Raw genomic sequence first — 7,573 nt, 5'->3', positions numbered from 1 at the left:
TCACAGAATCGCAGACACAGAAATCCATGTGAAGAATGCGTGGTTGTCAGAGTCATAAATGAAAGAGGTTTTACACTCACTGTAATGGAAAGGTCACAATTAAAAGGTCGGTGGATTTACTGGAGTTCATGACATTAGAACCACCTGTTTGCAACATCTGGGTCGTGGCCCTCTAATGGGTCGCAGGAGAGCTGGTTTAGGTCTCCAAATGAATGTGCATTTCAAGCTTTGAAAATATTTAAATGATTATTTGAATGACCTGATAACTGCTTTAAGATGTATAAGAATGAATATAATGTGAAAGTCGAGTTTACGTTGTGTTACTGATAAAACTAGTGCCTGTAAAATAAACCTAAATGCACTTATTTTGTATTTCCTGTTTTCAATACATAAAATTAAGCCAGCTAAAATTTGCTTAGAGGTCTTATTTATGTCTTTGTGCACAAGAAATCAATATAAGTGAATCCCCAAAGGAACTTTGTGTTGGTAAATGCAAGTTATGCAAATTTACAGGATTTCAGTTCTGTTGCAACATGTTGATGGTCATATGAACTATGTTTTCAGCTCAAAAATGTCCAATTTCATCTCAATTAATGCCATATTTTCATGTCACAAATGGCTAAGTTATATTTGAACTGAATTTACCTGAAAAACAAATATTCTATTCTTTTAGATTCCTCAATTTTTCTTACAAGATTATATCCTACATATCACGTTTTATTTTTACAGGTTGCAATATGGAGTATGGTGCTGATCCATCCTGCTTATGTTACACAAATACATACATTGCGAATGTCACACATCACTTTTTAAATCAAGAGTTTTCTAATAAGTATTTTTATAGAGAAATAACAATTCTATTTTGTTATTTACTCTTTAGTATGATGACTAACTTTACAATAAATAATTCTGATCCTAGTTTTGGCACAGGGATCATTTGTGGAAACGGTGACATGGCTGCCGAGCATCAGTATGATGGGATCTGTAACAACCATGTCACATCCGTCCACTGCCACATTTTGTGTTTTTGTGTCAGCTGTGATTGTTTTAAATCCACAATACTAACATTTATGAAGAAGAGGAGAATTAGCCATAGTAAGTCTATAAGTTTATTACTAATAAAGTACTGGTACTGACCAGATCATCATGGGTAATATCACGTCCATCCACCAGCAAAAGTTTTCACATACACGTGCTTTTCAAAATCCAATATTTCTGAAAATATAGCTTCCATTGTCAAATAATATCAGTAGTCTGTGCACAAATGTATTAGCATTATTTCAACATAGTTCTATGCATTTCTTACAATTTTTTTTTTTTTTTTTTGACAAAAATGGCCACTCATTTGACCCCCTAAGTAAATTTTAGCCGAAGCTCTGATTTACCATACATACACCTCTTCAAAAAAGCGGATACAATACGATATAAAAGGATGAAATAGTTAATAAACATGGTCAGGAGTGTTCATTTCTCCATATGTTCTCATTTGTCACAGTTTGTGTGTTTTGATGCTTTGTCATTTGTAAAAACTGGAGTCCATGAAATGCTAGACTGTGGAATTAGGACAGTCATTGAATTTATTATTTTCCATTTATTTATCCCTACATTTTTGACTCATAAATGTCAAAAGAGCAGCAACATGATGTCTTCAAACTGCAAATTGTTAACGCAGAATTCAAACACCTGTTTATCTTTGTGGTATAAAGTTTGAAAACCAGAAAATGTTCACACGTGTCAGGGTTGGAAACACACCGGCTTTATGATGCAAATAGCAGCTTAAATGTTGATTCTTGATTCAGCTTCCTTGTAGTTAAATCAGTTAGTTATTAACAATTAAAAAACAAATTAATCTTATATCTATGTGTTACTTAGTGTTGAAGTACGCGTATAGAGTTCAGTCAATGTTTCTGTAATGACGGCTTGTGTCCATCAGAGGGCAACGACAGCCAAAGAGTCAACAGCAGAGATAGATAGAAATCCAACTATATCATATACATATTTGTGTGTACTGGTTGACATAATTTATTTGACGTATATAAATATTTTCAAAACTAAACAACATGTCAGATGTGATAAAGAAGGATTCAAAATAAACATTACATCAGTTCTTCCATTATTTTCTATCTCTGGGACATTTTTTTAATAAGTATTACATGTATGCACAGTGTTATGGACTAAGATATTTCAGGGACACTGACAAGAAAAGAGGATAAAACGAAAGAAAATCAAAAAACGCACAAATAATTAAGGAAAAAAGTGAATGAATTAAATGAAAAATACTACACTCTTCTTGCAGAGTTGAATAGTTCAAACTTTAACCATTGGCATAAAAATATAACTGGAAAACACTTAAATGCTGTTGAAATACAGAGGAAATCATTGCAGACTATTTCACTGTCATGTCAGTGACCTCAGTGATAAGACAACAGTCTGGGTCCTATTCAATAAAGGCCTCAGTAAACTTTGTATTTGGTCGATAAAAAAACGTCACTACATCCAGGGTCTGTGTTGTTTACACTCTCGATGACCACATGATGACGTGGGGGATATTTTGTACCCAGGTCCAAAAGAAAGCATTGAGTTTACAGTAATAGGTTAGTGTTATTTACAGATTATAATGTTTTGTTCTGTTGGGCAGTAAAACTCTTTAATTAGTAGATATCCCACTGCTTTTCCCTATTTGTTTCTGCCCTCTCGTTGATCAAAATTTTACTACAAAAATACTTCAGCCATTTCAATCCTATTTTTCCTCATGTCATATTATTTCAGGTTGGACAGTGCTGCTGACCTTTGACCCATATAACTGCTTCCTGATCCTTCCAGATGAAAGCGCTGATGTTGGTGAACCGATGATGAACTGGGAGACCACAGCAGGATGGAGATTTATAACTACAATGCTCCTTCAGACTATTAAAAGCACCTATCTCACTATTCAGTCATCACTCTGGCAACATGTTTCTTTTTTTTGTGTGTGTGTGTGATATTAATTCATTTTTCCAGAGACAGCGTTCACACAGAGTTCGGCGCCACCATTGTCCACAGTATTTCAAAGGCACTGAGAGCTCTTCCTGTTTCTTGTTCTCACTTTTGAGTTTGTTTTTTTTTTTTCTATTTCTGATTGCATTGTCGTTACTGCTAAGTAATACAACAGACACAGGCAAAATGTGCTGCCAAAAACAATAAGAACAACAGAGAAAGTCAGTGAGTGCATTTCATTCAATAAACAGCTGTGTTTATGGCTCAGTGGAAGTTCCTAGTTCTCATTTTACCTGATATGTTTATTAATATTAAAGGCATTGCGTGTTTCATTGTCTTCTGTGTGTTTATGAATCTTCCTCATGATGCAGGAGAGTCACGTGACATGACGGAAACGTGATGATGGGAAAAAAAAAAAAAAAATAGCAGCGTGATCCCTCCTCTTTTAGCTCAGTGACGCCTCGTGGAAACGTCACAGGACTCAGGCGTCTGGAGCGATGACCGAGAGTCATGGAGTCTCAACTTTGGCCCAAAATTAGCCCATCCGTTTAGATTTTAACTGTATTTAATCTTCACATTACTACTGAACCTCCAAATTGGTGTCATAAAGGAAATACAGTATATCCATTATTTTCTTTTTTATATTATATTCTTAAGTGTTACTGTTTAACTACTTTAAATACAAATGATAAGATTCCTAGATGTAAGGATGGCGAGAAAATTTGTAGTGAACACAATAAAACTAAATTTTGGGTTATTTTTGGGTGTCAATTTAACACCTGATATAGAATTTAGATAATTAACCAAGGCTTTTTATTATGTACATTTAAATACTTTGTTAAAATTTTATATACATTTTCACACTGTAAAAGTAGAATAAACTGTCATTAATTATAATGTAGTTTTAAAAAGTCAATCAAATGTTCTTAATGGAGCCTAAATATTTAATACACTGTTCCCCATAAAGTTGGATGAAACATATTTTTACCTCTTCTCATGAAATGATTGAGACAATGTGATTTATTTTTGATAGATAAAGTGTAACTGGGACTTAGTGTACAGTTGTTGTACCTGGTCAAAGATGATCACTGATGTGTTTAAAGTAGTGCTGTCAAACGATTAAAATTATTAATCAGATTAATCACAAGGCTGCTGTGGATTAATTTCAATTAATTACGATTAAATATCATTTATTTTTATTCTACATTAATCACGTTTCATTTTGGATGAACAAACAGACTCAAGAAAGAAGGGAAGATCTATGCACTTCACAGGTTTTCTAAACACCTTCAACAGCTTCAACAAAACAACTTGAAACAACTGTTCCATCCTGTTTTTTTGTTTTTGTTTTTGTCCTCATATTTCCATCCAGAGGGCCAACGTGCTGTTTAGTGTCTTCCATCTTTATGGGTTGGTTCTGCTGCCTGTCACTACTGGATTAACTGCCCATTTGTTCATGCACAACAGTAACTCTACTTGGACAAACTGCCCAAAACATTTGCAGATGTTCAGAGTCATTCTGCGCTGCAGATGGGTTAATTGCATTAACATTTTTAATCAGATTAATCATGATGATGGATTAATCCACGTTAATGCTTTAATTTTGACAGCTCTAGAATTAATACAAATAAAAAGAGAAATGTATCTGAAAACTGACATATTCCAACTTTGTGAACAACAGTGTATGAGCATATTACTATCAAATGAAGTGGATTCATACTCAGAACATATTTCTCAAAAATGTGAATTAACTGCTCTTGGACATATGTTCTGATGCTCTTACTTGAGGACATTTCCTGGTATCATTGGGTGTTTTGAGTCTTAGAACAGATGCTTTCATCTAGACCGAGGTTAATCAACCCCTGCTTATGTTGAGCTGGTGTTCTGCTGACCCCTCTGCTCACCCCTGGGTGCTCTCTCAGCTGCTGTCATGTCGTTGCTAACTGCTGATGGTGTCCTCTCACCCTGCCACGGACCCGTCAAACCCCAGTGTCCACCTGACCCCCTTCCAGTCTGTAGCTGTCCTCCACCAGCTCCTGGTGTTTTGCTTTCTTCCTCTCTGAGCCTCTTCATCCTCTCTTCCTAGTGTATGCTTAGCTCCAGTAGGACGGGCTTCCATGTTTCTAACACCAGGGAGAGGTCAGGTCTCATTGAGGACTGGATGATGCATGTTGGTATATTTTCAGCTGCTTCTCCAGTTCAGCTGTCATCACCAGTCACAGCCTCTGGCAAGAACTCCACCTGATCTGCTCTAGAGTCTCTTTTTTGACTGATCTCCCCCCCTGACCGACTTGATGGTTCTTGTTTTGGACTGAGTGTATCTGCTTTCTCTGATCCCTTTGCTGACAGTCCATGTGAATGGGTTAGGTGGTCTGGGGAGAATATCATAGACCCCTTACTAAAGTCTTGATCCTCTGGGGGTCCTACTTTAACATGTCCTGCCAGGAGATGTTCCACTCCATTGTCTGTCCTGTAGCCTCTTAACCCTTTATAGTTCTCTCACAGAAATACTCTGAAATTCTGAATTTAATCTTTAGTGTGTTGTTGGAGGGCCTAACAAGACTTTATTACTTTTGTGAAACTAACAAAAAGAATAATAAAAAAAATATTACGCAGAAAATCAAGGTTAATGAAGTTGCCATATTTGGTTTCTTACCCATAAGTGGCAAAATTAAAAAAATTAAAAAAAATCCAAGAGGTATGTATAAAAAATACAAGAAAACACATTTAAGATGAAAGAAATGTGTTTTTGAACATTTGAACATCACTTTTAGAACATTAGACCAACATCAGTGCTGATCCAGACCCCTGTCCACATCCACATTCTCCCTTTGAACATCATTCCTTACATTAGTACCATTACTTCATGGTACCTAACAAAGCAGGTCCACTCACTGTTCATGCAGAGGTGGACCTTACAGACCCTGTAGACCACATTGGACCTGAGATTGTTGCCTCACTGTCCTCACTGTAAATGTTGTTGCCACTGACTTGTAATGTATGTGGAAATTATCAAAAATAGTCACTTGCCCAGTGAAGGGTTAAGTCCAGTTGCCCCCAGCAACTGAGGCAGCCACAGTTCTGTTTGTGTTGTCATGGTAATGCTACACAATGCCTCTGGCTACATACACATTCTATACATTTATGTAACTAGAGGAACATCAGGTAAAAGTTCAACAAAACCAACTTACTTAAGATTTTAGATGTAATAAAACTTTACATAACAGTTCTCCTGAGATCCTGGAAAGTAAACAATTTGGCTTTTTTAAATTAAATAATTGTATTTTTACACGCAATAACTGTTTCAGATACATATTTTTTTATCATTATGTTTATTTATTTATTCATTCATTTATGGTTTGTCCTTTGCAGTGGACATAATCATGGAAAAGAAAACATCAGGGTCATTCTGTTTCCTAATGATAAACTCCCATCATGTCCATGTTGTTCATAAACCTGAGTCCTCAAGAGGGAGATAAAGGACAAATCAAAGGGGACGGCTCTGATTTCCTGTTTTCGGCAGCAGGTGCTTGGGTTAGAAGTATCTGATACATTGAAAGTCTTTTGCGCTGATAGTGCAGCAGATAACAGAAGCGGTGCTGAGTATTGAGGTACTACTAAATATGTAACCTTTGTGGACCAGCTGTGGTTTAGGCACTAAATGAAATTACACATAAATACAGTTTAATATTGCACAGTAACACAATCTCCAATTACTTATCATGTTTCTGTGTTTTCATTTTGTTGGTGAAGCAGCTGACACTCAGTACTAATGTAGGAAATACAGTATGTTTCTGTGTTCCGTGATATTATTTTATGGTTGAGTGTTGATTATTGTCACAAGATTATAGCCCAGAGTCTATAAAATTGTGAGTGTTTCATTATGAGTCACATGTTTTAAAGTTCATTGTAAAAATAAATAAATAAAAAAAGACTCATGACTTTTGCTTTGTGTTCCAATAGCAGTTCCATGAGAATTTAAGGAGGTACATTTCCATTTCCAAATCACTAACCTTTCACGTCACTCATATGGCCCAATGAAGTAAGGAGACACAAAAGTACATGCATGATACACACGTACAGAAATCTCTGAGAATGTGCACATTTTGAGATAAAATCTGTACAGAAAGAAGATGTAGATACATGTGTTTAGTCCTTTTTTTCTCAAATTTCCAACAAAAATCAACCCATAATGTGCAGCAAATATACAGACCAGACTGCCCTTTGAGACACAACCAGGCATTAAAGCGGGCATACATATTACAAACTCTAGAAACTCCCCAATGACCAGGGGGATGGTGTGTACCAGAACACACTTAGTACTGCCAAAACTACCAATGAATCAACTCTATGTATCCACAGACTGTATCACTCACTGAAATATATAAAGATCATTATTTGTATTATTACATCTGTATTATGGTATCATCATGGTTTCTTCAAACAAAAACTCAGATGATTATTCTGACAGTCTGTCTTATAACCTCCACCTGCTGCATCAGCTGATAGTTTACATTATAGCTCCGTTAGCTTAGCTCTGCTTTTAGACAGAAAACAGCCACAGTAAAACCACAAATCACCTCTGTTTTCTGTACAG

Source organism: Sphaeramia orbicularis, chromosome 12, assembly GCF_902148855.1.
Source record: "Sphaeramia orbicularis chromosome 12, fSphaOr1.1, whole genome shotgun sequence".
Taxonomy (NCBI): domain Eukaryota; kingdom Metazoa; phylum Chordata; class Actinopteri; order Kurtiformes; family Apogonidae; genus Sphaeramia; species Sphaeramia orbicularis.
The sequence above is the reverse complement of the archived record's forward strand: the minus strand, read 5'-3'. Positions refer to the sequence as shown.